Below are 14,242 nucleotides of genomic sequence, written 5' to 3' on the forward strand. Positions count from 1 at the left end.
GCTTCAGGTAATAATGATAGAAGAATTGTTACAGTGAAGGTAATAGGGGAAGGAAAAGATACAAACTCCAAACAAATACACATGTGCATTCAGATAGAGACATCTTGCATGAGATAGGGGCTCTAGAATTGAAGTGGTAGCCGCAAAAACAACATGAGTCCTTTTTAAACATGTAGTGACGTATGTGGTGTCTGCACGCATCGATTTAATTCTCCCACATCTTCCATCAATCAATTCTCTCACATCATCGATCAAGTTACAATTCCATTTGTGAGTGCAAATACTACTTCAGTCATTGCATTTGAAAATGACTCGTTATTTTTTCGATTAACTATTCAATTAGAACATATTTGGCTGCATTTGGTTAGGGATGTGGTGGACCAATGGTAATGCATTCACCTCTACTGGTGTTTTCAGTTTGATGTCATGCCAGGTGGATTCGTGGTGGACGACATCATGTTTCTGGATTTACTCTAAGTTATTATATTTGCTCTCAGATTTTTATTGACCCTTATTTATATCGTGTAGACTTTCGAACAGTTCGAAGCCACATAAGTGTATGGTTGATAAGATTTTGTCACTAACGTTGTTTCCTTTCACCTTCCTCATCCTAGCAACTATTCCATCTAATTCGTTTTCAATAACCATTTGTCTCCTTTAACCCTGCAAGTATAGCATGAGATGTATAAACGTGGATTTCATTTCAGTTTAATTTCCCATTGCATTTGGCTTTAAGCAATAAAATTTGTATAGCCCAAATTAAAGTCTTAGTCCATGTAAAGTTCTAGATGGTCAGATCATCTGAGTCTAGTATAGTAGCTTATCAAGATAATTTCCCGGATTTGGCTTCCTGAACTGTATTTCTTTCCGTTAATTCACACGGCTGCGAAATTGTAGGCTAAAATTGCTGTGAATCTTAGCGTTATATTTATATGTGTCACTTTTACGGAAAATTCACAGACTATGTTGTTCGCTATAAATTTAACCAAAGGTTAGAATTTACCACTGGTCCAATAGCGTCCCCACGTTTAACTATACATTGTAATTATTAACTCTTTGTGTAGAAACAGCTTTCTCGTAAGTTAGTGATTAAGTTTCTTGACTGCCGTCGGAAAAAGGTATGTTTGTTTCCCCTGGGGCATATCTGGTTAGATTTGCAAATTATATTGTGGGTAATATCTTATACAGCCTTTTCAGTCGAGATCGATGTTAAACCCCAAATAATCACCCGACCTGAGTATTAAGAATGTATGTAGGCCTACTAATAGTTTTTCATGCTATTTTTTTTATATGAAAGTAGTAGTAGATGCAGTCTATTCAATTCAGAATATATTTGGATGTTAAACGTGCGTTTTTGCCCCTTTAAGTCAGTCTATTTGGATGAGGAACTTTATGTTATACCTTGAAACGATAGCAATTGCCTTCCATTATTACCCCTTCCCCTCCCCTCTATAGAGTACAAATATGGTTTTCAGTTTGTTAAGTGAATGGATTGAAAGTGAGTAGGGAGAGACAAACTGCAACTGGTGGTGCACTTCAAGTAACAATAGGATCTCAATGAATCATTTCTCTGTTGCCCTGTTGGTGTACAAAGTAAGTCTTTACGTTGGAAGGAAAATACCTATTACATTCACTTAAATTGCCACCTGTATTCTACGTTCATAATCCTGTGAAGGATTTGAACTACAATAATGTAGCATGTGTATTTGGTCACCAAGGTTCAGTAAACAAATGTCTAACATTTACTTTCCTATTTTACAGGAAAGGCTAACAGAACATCACAAGGAAATGCGTTTGCAGTTCGCTGAAGATAATCTTCAACAACCACTGGAGTACTGGAACAACGTTATCTGGACCGACGAAAAGGTGTTCAGTTCTGATGAGTCTGGACATGTAACTGTATGGAGGCCAAGAAATAGTCGGTATCAACGAGAATATGTGTGGGAGAGACAGAGACGTGGTAGAATCACAGTTGCTGTTTGGGGTTGGATGACTAGTGCAGGTGTTGGGGAATTGGTCGAAGTGTCTCCTAGAATGAATGCAGAAGAATACGTGGACATATTAAACACTATCATGCTGCCTTCAGTACGTGCAATATACCCTCAAGATGAACTACCTGTGATAACATTTATGCAAGGCAACAGCAGAGTTCACACTGCTCGACGTACCACAGCATGGTTTGAACAACATCCTGAGATCACAAAATTGGCTTGGCCTCCCAACTCTCCAGATCTAAACCCTATTGAGCAAGTGTGGGCAAGGATGGTGGATGAATGGCAACCGCGCAATGAGCGCACGAGGGAAGCATTACTACAACATGTTCAGGATGTATGGGAAGGAATTCGAAATCGACCTCAGTTTTGCAGTGGAATAGTGCGTTCACTGCCACGTCGACTTACAGCAGTAATAGAAAATGAAGGCGGTTGGACACGATATTAGGTAATAATAATTACTTTTCAAAAAGGGAAAAATTTTAAATGGGAAAACGGAAATAGAAAAATCATAAACTTAATGTATATGACAATATGACACAGTTTTCTATATTTATGGTAATTTTTCATATATATATATATATATATATATATATATATATATATATATATATATATATATATATATATAGAGAGAGAGAGAGAGAGAGAGAGGGGGGGGGGGAGAAAGAAAGAAAGATATAATGATACTGTACAGCCCCGTTGATCCAGAATATGGTATGGTCAAGAGTGGCTATACTGTGGCAGGCATATCGTCCAGGAAAGACTGAAACCAAGTGCTACAGAATTTATCTAGTTTAATATTGAAGTTCAAGGGGGTCGTTATATCCCGTTGAATCTGCCGTTGTGTATCTATAGCTTTATATATATATATATATATATATATATATATATATATATATATATATATATATATATATATATATATATATATATATATATATATATGTGTGTGTGTGTGTGTGTGTGTGTGTGAAATCCGGTTCCTTGCAATAATTATAGACTATTAAAGTCTTGCAGTTGTTGTTTTAAAATGCAGTTAAAATGCAACCTATACCGGTATCTGTAAGTTGCAAGTGTTCTGAAGATAGGTCTATATCTAATGTGTAGTTCATTAAGAGCAAAACTGTAGATATATGGTAGGTGCTCCATATATTCGATAATGATCTCTTCAAACTAAAGGAATATCAGACATAATATTACATTTAGAAGGTGCTCTTCTTTTAACACATGTTAAGTATTCTATTCATCAAATGTAATTTCCAACTTTAATATTTAGCAGCTGTAGTAGGAAACTCTGGAAAGGAATGCCTTTGATACGTTCTGATAATGACATAATAATATTGACTACCTTGAGTGCTTTTCATATGCATAGCGTTTAAAGGTGGAACGTTCTAGTGTTTCTTAGTATACATCCCAAATAATTACGATTAGCAATAATATGGATTCCTAGTGTTAAACATTCATGAACTAATGTTATTTTTATATAATCCGGTGATCAGGGTGACTGGTAATTCGATGCATTCCTTGCAAGGGGATGTTCTACAAATAATTTGAAACATATTCACCTATATAAACAGGGGGTCGCAAATCAATAATTTGAGTAATTTGCCCACGTATATCTTCGCAATTTGCCGGCTAACGAGAGGTGCGCGAGAAAGTTTTACCCTGGCCCACTTCCAAATATAATAGATGAATGAAATTTTACATATGTAATCTGCATACCTATGTAGGTCGTGTGGTAATGTACAGTTCGAACTCTGCACCGTTTCTGTGTTACAGATCCGAACTTGAAGTAAGTTGTAGTGGTCCAAAATCCATTACTGCATGACAGAAAGCAGTGTGGCAAAATCACAGACATACATGTCACTAGGAAATGACTCCATGGTTGGGAAGAGGTGGAATGAAGAAGGTGTGCGGTCAAGAGAAAACGCGAACTATGACGGATTTCATACCCAGGGTCGTGCATTTGTCTGACCAACATTCGATCAGTGAGCGTTTTTTTCTAGGAGACGGACACCTTTTGTCAGCATGCCACGCTCTGGGATTTCACATAATCACGCAACGCACTTAGCAGTGAGGCATAGTATAACCTTGTAATTATGGTACCCTTTACTTGGAAAGCAAGTAGTAATACCCCATGCTGATTCCAAATGAACGTGATCATCACTTTAGACGCTCAGAGTTGAACACGTAATTTTATTTTGAGATATTAAAGCGATGTATTCGATTACTATTTATTTATTTATGTAAGGGAATGACTCAAGGAAGTGTTCTGACTACGGATGTCTCTGGCAAGGGGGGACGAGGGAGACGCCCCTTCGATATTTTCAAGTACAAAATATGCAATATTTTATTCTAATTAATTTATTTACTAACGACAGAATAACACATAATTATATTTATTTGGAATATAATATTCAGGCTGTGAAACGATTATAACAGAGTTCTTGATATACCTCAGGGGGACTGTGAAGGTAAGCAGAAAGATAACAAATGGAATCGAAGATAATAAACAGGTTGGGCTAGGTAGTACCATTTAAATCACTTTATTTGATGCCCCCCCCCCCAATTTTACATGCCAGAGACGCCAGTGGTTCTGACTTCAACTCCGGAGTCACATCAGTCTTTAATGTAGGTCTAAGATTTGAGAAGGAAATGGTTTTAGATTTCTAGAAGGTATCGTACCGGCCTTCGGCTGGTTTGAGTGAAGAAAACTAGGGAAAACCTAATCAAACCAATGAAAGCGAGCCGACGTACCACCACCAAGGGAAGTCAGTGCTCAACTTTGAGCTACCAAAGTGATGATCAGGTTTATTTGGGATCAGCGTGGAGTATTACTACTTCCTTTCCAGGTAGAGGGTACCACAATTTCCAGAATATACTATACCTCAGTGCTGCTTGCGTTGCGGGATGATGTGAAATCCGAGAGCGCGGAATGCTGACAAAAGATGCCAGCTTCTTGGAAAACAACGCACCCGTTTACTGTTTGAATGTTGACCAGACGTGATGCACGACCCTGGGTATGAAATCCGTCATAGTTCGCGTTTCCTCTTGACCGCACACTACCTTCATTCCACCTCTTCCTAACCACGCAGTCATTTCCTAGGGGCAAGTACTTCCGTGATGTTGCACGCTGCTTTCTGTGGTGCAGTATGGATTTTGAACCACTAAACCTTACTTTACAACACAAGAACGGTGCAGAATTACGAGCTGTACATTACCACATGCCCTACATAGATATACAGGATAATACATGTAAAATTTCATCGCTCTACGATATTTGGACGTAGACCAGGATAAAACATTCTCGCGCACCTCTCGTTAACCGACAAAGAAATCACAAATTACTCAAAAACTGTTGATTTGCGACCCTCGGTTCATATAGGTGAAAATGTTCCAAAGTACTTGTAGAATATCCCCTAGCAAGGAATGCATCGAATTACCAGTCATCCTATATATATATACAGTGGCGGATCCAAGGGGAGGGCTATAGGGGCTATAGCCCCCCTTGACGTTCAGGTATACACTGGATAAAATGGGCTTCAGTCCTGCTTTACACTGGATAAAACGGCAAAATATGGTTTAGCCCCTCCCTTGATCATATCTTGGATCCGCCACTATATATATACAGTGTGCGAATTGAAAAATTTTCCCAGGGGGGGATGAATTTCACCCATATGCTCACCCAGCCCTCCCCCATATATATATATATATATATATATATATATATATATATATATATATAGATAGATAGATAGATAGATAGATATAGATATAGATATAGATATATATACACTAACAAGTACAAAACAGTTGAGATGTGAGATCTTTCATAAATTTTCACTCAAGTAGTATTTAGGTTAGCTACGCAAACTAAGAATTGTTCCCTTTTTCTATCTTATCTTTATGTCCATTTAAAAATACTCCAGAGGGGGGAAAAGTTATCCCTGCCAGGGATAAAATTTTTCTTCTCCAGGGTGGGAAAGATTTTTGTCAGGGGGGAAATCCCTGGCATCCCCCCCGCCAATTCGCACCCTGTATATATATATATATATGTATGTAGAATATGTAGTTATAGATAGATAGATATATCAAACCCTCTCTAAATAACGTTGTTTTATTACGTATTTCTTTTACAGTTCCATCTAGTGTTACCACCACACGGAGGCAAGGGAATAACGTCCACAATCTTTGGCAAAAGCCCTCTTTCCTGTAAGTTCGCACCAAACGAAAGCAACTAATGGTATGAGTAATATTGCCTGTACCGTACAAATGAATATTGCCTTGACCCAGAGGTTGGTGTGTTACAAGATGAAATGAAATCTTTGAGTTTTACGTCCCACGGTTATGCCGGTTAGGCTAAAGGAGACGGTGATGATGAGCAGGGCCCGGATCTTGTTGACCTAAAAATTTTTAAAAAGTGGCCTATAAAATGACACTAAAATTTCTGTAAAATGACCTTAAAATCACAAAAAATTGACCTTAAAACTTACGTTTTCTCAAACTTTTATTTAATTAAACATTGACATTTTTTAATATCCATTGGATTTTTAATTAACATTTCTCACTCATATTCAAAAAGTTTTGTTTCAGTTAGTTGCAGTCCATTTATCACTTATGTCCATTGATCAGTCCATTGTACGGCATTGTAAGTATTGAAAGCGTCAATTCACTCCCGAGTTGAAACTAGGAAGCACTCTTAAACAATAAAACTTAGCAAGTTTAGACTACAGGAAAATAATAGATAAAAACACGTTTAAAGCCCTTGTACGCTTTCTAATGCATTTTTAGTTATTCACGTGATAACATTCATTGTGGTCAATAACCCAAAACTATCTGTTTGGCCACCTACCAACCCCCGCCTTTCGTTAACCAGCTACAGTTTAGTTTTCATTAGCTTGTTAAGAATGCAGTTTTTCCACTCCAATAGTCAGGAAGTAAGAAAAGAGATTATTCAACTTCGTCTTTTCCACATCCGTAAACCGTGTTCATTTAAAGATTTCCTTATGTAGAAAAAAAGAATAAAAAGACCATAAGTGACCTAAAAGTTACCTTAAAATATTAAAAAATGACCTGAAATTGCAAAACAGCAAAAAGAGACCAAAAGTTGATCCTAAAAAACTATATTTTTAGAACCTAGAGTTGATGGATAACGTTTTTACTTGAACTTGCCTTCTTTTATGTGGAACAGAAGAAAGTTGACTTGTCAACAAGATCCGGGCCCTGATGATGAGTAATGAATGAAATGGTGAAAGGAAGAAAGTGGGAGGAAACGGGAGAACCCCGAGAAAACCCACGCACACGGTGTTTGTCCACCACAAAGTTCACTTGGCTGGGGCTGGGATCGAACCCGGGACCCCAAGCACCAGAGGTGAACGCTCTACCACTGAGCTACCGCGGCCTCACTGTTACAAGATGAGTAAATACGTATCTTCACGTGTATGCAATATTTAATGAGTCGTATTTGTGAGATATTTAAACGAGTGAGTTACTCTGAACCTCAGTAAGCTACATATATTAATCAAGTGCAAACACGCATTTATTCGAACTCCAAGTACGTTAGTGATTGACATCTTCGTGTCCGTCGGTTTTCTTAGGTTTTCCCGTTTCCTCCTACTTTTTCATTCCATTGTTTATTTAATCATTATGACTTGCAATTTCATCCGCCTCCTTTAGTAATTAGCTTGAATAATCGTAAGACGTTAAACTAACGACTTCATTGCATTTATGCAAAACTAGGACAGTTGTTTCTAGTCCTTTCCTCTATTACGCCACAGTACATTGACTACTGAGTATGTTATCAGCGAAGTGCTGTAGGAGTGCTATTTTCCCTCTACACATAATGAATAGTATGTTTACCTTTTTAAGTATAGCCATACGAAAACAGATCACAATTATATCTATATTATTATTATAGTATACTTTTTTGGTTTACAATAGCACCACATGGAATTACAATATGATTTATATTAACGAGAGCTCTCCCATTTAGTGTTGTATCTTGCAAGGTAAAATGCTTAACCTTGCTGTAAATATTTAAATATATTCAAGAAGTGTAGTAATATTTTTTATTTTAAGGTAACTTTTCAGGCTTGGAACATATTTATTCATACATATTAATTGTAAAACGGTGATTAGTTATGTTTATTACAGTGTTCCAGAAAACTTAAACAACTCGAAGGAAGTAGCAGAAAATAAAACGGCAAGATCACTGCACCAAGTATAGTCAACAGAAAGACGGTATAGATGCACAATGCAACACAAATGAAGGAAAATAATACAGTTAGGATGTATAGGGTGGCCAGAAAGTTCAGAACCACGATACCTTGACATGTAAAACTGCTTTTTGTGAGGGCATAGACAGTCAATATGGCGTGTGACCACGACGAACAGATACACATGCATGACATCTGGCCACCATGCTGCAAATCAGTGTTGATCAAGTCTTGTGGCAAATGGCGCCGCTCCTCGAAGAAAGCTGTTCGCAGTTCAGGAAGAGTACGTGGTGATGGATTGCTCTGCGCTATTCGCCGCTTAAGTGTATCCCACACTTCCTCGATGGGATATAAGTCCGGCGAGTATGCAGACCATGCAATGCGCATAATGTCTTCGCTCTCCAGATACTCGGACACCAGATGTGCACAATGTGGGCGGGTATTGTTGTCCATAAAGGGGAAGTTAGGACAAAATGCTTCGCGGAAATTGCAAATATATGTATGGATCATCCGCACATACCATATGTATTGGTATTCAACCAGATACCAATGTGCCGTCAAAGTGCCATGTTCCAAAATATGAAGGTCCATTTTCCCATCCAGCATTATCCCACCTCCCACCATGATTAAACCACCGTCAAAGGACGGTAGTTCATCAATGAAGTTTGAGTGATAGCGTGTTCTTGGCTCTCTCCACAGCAATGTCCAACCAGAATCAGACGATAGGCTGTATAGAGATTCATCGGAGTATATAACGCGTGCTCTCCAGAGTTCTACCCATACAACATGTTCCTGACACTATGTGTAACTCGCATGTTTGTATTCCTGTTTCAATGGCACACACAGCACAAGCCTCCTGGTATACAGTCCTGCTGTGCTCAGCCGCCGACGAACAGTTTCACGACTAACATGTTGTCCCGTCGCCTGAAATAAGTCCTTTGCCAGTTAGAGCTTGACACTTGACGATCACGTCTGACAGCAATTGTGATAAACCGTTCATCCGTAGCCAACGTTTTCCTCAGACGACCTTCTGCATGATTCTTACTGACTGTATGTCCATTTTGGAAGTGACTCTAGAGAATGAACGTAAAATTTTGGTTCACATTGAATTTCTGCTCCACGTTCATTTGAGATCGTCCTAGTTCCAATCGCTCAATTATTCGCCCGCGATCAAAGTCACTCAAATGTCTACGCTTGATATCCCACACAGGAACCACCAACTCACTGCTTGCAACCTCGGACACAAATGGGCTGTCGTGTACGATTCCTGGCCAAATCTCTTCACCACTGTTGCGACGGTACTACGCACACGATAAAGCGGGCCCTTGCCTTGTCTGTGCATATTTTTGTATGTGCATGCCTCCTACCAGTGTTTAATGGGCCCCAATATCACTTATCACACCATCTCTCGGGTTGCTTAAGTTTCGTGGAGCTGTGTATATTTATGTTGTAAGTTACCATGTATATATTTGTATATATATACATTAAAGATTAATCCCAACTAAGGTATTTTCAAATCATATTCGTTCTAGTTAGATTCATAAGTTATTTTCACATGTTAGTTTTATTTATATCTTTTATGACCCTGTTGCGAGGCTAGTCCAATGGAATGCCATTGTTAGTCCATCATTCATACTCCCTTTTTCTCCCACTGGCTGACGTTCATTTTTCCTTCGAAGGGAATTTTGTTTAGCTTTTTGTGCAGGTATAAACTTATAAAAAGGCAAGCTACTCTATTGTTAATTGCTATGTCCAGCTGGAGTCCTGGCAGTCAAGGCCTCGGTGTTTCGTTCAGCCTCTACTACGCAGAAAGTGAACTGTAGAGATTGTCTTCAGCTTAGTTCTGTTTGTAATTGGATGAACAGTTCCGTTACACTACAGTTTTCCCGCTGAAGTAAGGTCTAGGGACATTTATAAGGACACTGGACGCTGGACTTTGGGGGCCTTATGCAGTAGTCAGGACTTTAGTACGACACTAATCATTCATCAAAACGACTCTGCATAAAGCCTTGGATGTTTAAAAGTTTATATAGTTAATAATACTACGTCTGAAAGAAGGCTATAGGATTAACTTGTTGTTGAGAAGAGATAGCAAGTAAGCTGTCTCATGGAGTCTGTCAGTGGGTAAAAGAGCTCGTACAGACTTAGGTATCTAATTCTTTCCTAGTGATGCAGGAATTTATGTAAAGAATCCAGATGTGTTTGGGTTGGATCCCCCATAAGACGACTTCAGTGCATATAGGTGCAATTTATCGATTAGTGTTTTCTCATTACGACTTTTATGTTAGAAAAAAACAAGAGTGAGCTTTTACCTATTTCTCATTCCTTGGCAAGGATCTTTAAGTCTGGGCCAGGAGAGAAAGCTGACTAACCTAACCCACAACTTAACATATCCTTGAAAATTAGATTCCTTTATGGAAGACTTCATGTTCAGTTTGCAACCAGGTGTAGGCAAGACTGCCCTTGAGTCGACGTCCAGTCTTTGAAATTAAAGAGTACGCAGCAGAGTACAGTGAGTACTGTAATTCGTATTTCCGCAGGACCCAACACTGATCAGAGACTTGCTTGAATTACATATTTAAAACAACTAGGTATTAGAGAGAATTAGCAGCTCCTTGATCATCCATTAATTATTGGGGAAACTGAACAGGATTATTGAGTATATATAGGACAGAAGTGGCGTCTTATAAAATTAGCCAAGCCACCCAACCTCCTAATTTAGAGCATTACTTAAGTAATAAAAGTTTATCTCCTGCTAATTTCTCATATTTTATTTATTTCTCATTAAGATATGAACTTACCTAGGCAAGTTTACGAGCACATATTTATTCGGACGTCAAGACTGTGTTTTTAATAAAGATTGAGGTTTTCAATTCCTGCAAGAGTTTGATTGAAAACTAAACTTTCATGTGATACTTGAGAGAATTAATTAGTTTATCGAGAGAGAAGATATAGCTCCAATATGTATATAGATAGATAAGTTTATACATCATATTATTATTCTGTGTTTTTTATATATTTTTTAACTTCCAATCTTTGATACAAACTTTAATTACATATATCTACTACTTATGTATTTGTAACTTATTCTTTTACTTTACAGGTGTATGTGGCTCTGACGCACAGATGCATCAGTAATGACACCTGTATCATTTCTTCGTCGCATCTTGCTATTATTGCTGCAAATTGGAGTCCTACAAACGTTTATGAAATATGGGGATGATTTTGTATTCTTTCCCATACATCATGCACATCTTGTAGTGATGCTTCCCTCGTGCGCTCATTGCGCGGTTGCCATTCATCCACCATCCTTGCCCACACTTGCTCAATAGGGTTTAGATCTGGAGAGTTGGGAGGCCAAGCCAATTTCGTGATCTCAGGATGATGTTCAAATCATGCTGCGGTACGTCGAGGAGTGTTGACTCCGCTGTTGTCTTGCATAAATGTTATCACAGGTAGTTCATCTTGAGGGTATATTGCACGTACTGAAGGCAGCATGATAGTGTCTAATATGTCCCGTATTCTTCTGCATTCATTCTAGGAGACACTTCGACCAATTCCCCAACACCATCACTAGTCATCTAACCCCAAATAGCAACTGTGATTCTACCACGTCTCTGTCTCTCCCACACATATTCTCGTTGATACCGACTATTTCTTGGCTTCCATACAGTTACGTGTCCAAACTCATCAGAACTGAACACCTTTTCGTCGGTCCAGACGATGTCATTCCAGTACTCCAATGGTTGTTGAATATTCTCATCTGCAAACGGAGACGGTGACTATCAAGTCTTCATACTCATAAACATCCAAGATACCTGTCAATATTGCTGCTTCTGCTTTAGTTTGTGATACTATTACAGCGATATTTGTTCATATCACAAACAAAAATGTTTCTTTTTATGTATTGTATTGGCAAGAGTTAGTTCAATAGCTTATGTATTCCCATACTCGTAACATAAAACCTAGAAATCCGTACGCGCTTACCCTTCTAACCGCAATTCGATGATGTAGCCCAGCTGCATGAAGACTTCTCCTCACAATGTTGCGCTGTACTGCAGACGTAGTTTTCTCTGTATATTTGTCAGTGCTTGAAATAAATTTGCTCTGGCTCTGTCCAAAATAGCAACATTTCCTTCTCCACTCATACACAATGGTCTTCCAGATTTCGTTTAGTCTGTATGTTTTCCTCACCACTCACTTGAAATTGTTGTACCCACAATCTTCCAGTGGTCTTCAAACATCCACCTGCATGGCGGTGGCCGAGATGATTTTATTGCCGCTTTCCAAAAACTAATTCTTCTTGCCCTTGTGACATATGTTATTATTTTTGCGTTTCATGTAGTACTCATAACTACACAATATGTCTTGCGATACCCATGTGCTAATATTCAAGTATTGTTGCCGCTTCTCGATAACCTGTTCAATGTCCCGAATTGCACATTACTCTAGGAATTATACTACATGTGATTCGGATAGAGACAAGAAATACATCTATGTGAATGGTATTAGATTTATTGTATACGACTTTAAAAATACGTCATACTTTTTTTTGATTAAACGAATGAATGTAATTTCATTTTTGTTCACAAAACAATTTTTTCCATGATACTTTTTGCAGAAATAAATGATTTTAATGTTATGTGGTTTGAACGCTTGATTTATTTTTTTATCCAATTAATAAGGTTTTCTCTTGTGTATATTGGCTTTATCGATGTTTTCTCACACACAATTGGGAGAAAGAAGAACTCTTTTTTATGTATGTTTTTCTTTATGTATGTTAGGTTTAGCATCCAGAAAAGCGGAAAAAGTAGAATCTCATGTTTCCCGCAGAAGAACAGAGGAGGAACACTAAAAATCATTATATACAACCTTTTAGAAGCAATCAAAAGATATTTACGAAACGTCTTCAGCGGAAAATACATGCTTCGTGCAAAATGACATATTTGGGATCTTATGATGTATTACTAGTATCAATATTGGAGTACTCGTCTCCATCTTGGTCTCGTATGAAGGCATTATAAAATATTTTTATTCATTAAATAAAATTATAAAACAACCACTGACACCCCAGTAAGGACCTCATTTCAGCTTTTGTCAGGGCGGAATATTTAGAAGGCATATATATATATATATATATATATATATATATATATATATATATATATATATATATATATATATATGTGTGTGTGTGTGTGTGTGTATCTTTGAGCATATAAAACTTGGTTTTGGTAGAAGAAGAGAAAAAACATACAAAGAAATCGCACTGAGGCTATACCATTCGGGTGTTCATGGACGTATTATATTACTTAGTATCTATTTTTACAACAGAAGTTGGAAACATAAAGAAATAAACTATTGCACAATAAACTTCAGAACATACTGCTTGTTTCCAAAAACTTAATTCAAACTATTCATTCACTTGAATTCTAGGTAGATTCCATACGGCTCCATGGATGTGCCTGTATTGTAACATGTTGTGTGTACTTGATAAGCCAAGAGTAGCAGAGCCACTTAACAGTCTTATGGTTACTTGGCAGAGAGCCCCGGAAACACAATATAATATAATGTATTAATTACATGTATTACTTGTAAAATTTAGTCATAGAAGCTACACTGGTTTCCACAGAGGCATATTCGGCTGCCAAGACGGCACGGGCGAGTGGATTACCCTCTAGTGCGGGCTCGATTGGGAGCAATAGGCCCAATCTGCTTAAGCCCGGCACTGATTGTTGTATACGACAATTAATATGGTAGTAAAGTTTTCTTTTAGTTTGAAGCAAGAAAAAAGATTTTTTAATTTTTATTTGTGTCACTTCTCTCACAAGCTACCTTCCATTAAAAGCAAATATTTTTTTTTAAAAAAAAAAGAAAGAAAATACTTTTTTCTGCATTTCCTTCTCTCTTAGTCACATTATTCTGCAATAACAGACCAGAGTAATATTTCTTCATATAAAAACGTAAGTGCTCTGGAGGTATAAACTGTCATAATTTCTCCAAAAAAAAGTTCAGTTTTAATGCTTTGATTAC

General features: G+C 37.7%; 1 long non-coding RNA gene across 1 annotated transcript; it reads left to right on the plus strand.

Moving 5' to 3' along the window:
* The first annotated feature begins 2,300 nt into the window (after positions 1-2,300).
* On the plus strand, positions 2,301-12,825 carry LOC145671920 (uncharacterized). The gene is made up of 3 exons (XR_014128577.1): positions 2,301-2,439; positions 6,134-6,206; positions 11,313-12,825. It is a non-coding gene; the product is annotated as an uncharacterized LOC145671920 (long non-coding RNA).
* Positions 12,826-14,242: the final 1,417 nt, after the last annotated feature.

The sequence above is a fragment of the Thermobia domestica genome, chromosome 15 (genome assembly GCF_964235325.1).
Source record: "Thermobia domestica chromosome 15, izTheDome1.hap1.1, whole genome shotgun sequence".
Classification (NCBI taxonomy): domain Eukaryota; kingdom Metazoa; phylum Arthropoda; class Insecta; order Zygentoma; family Lepismatidae; genus Thermobia; species Thermobia domestica.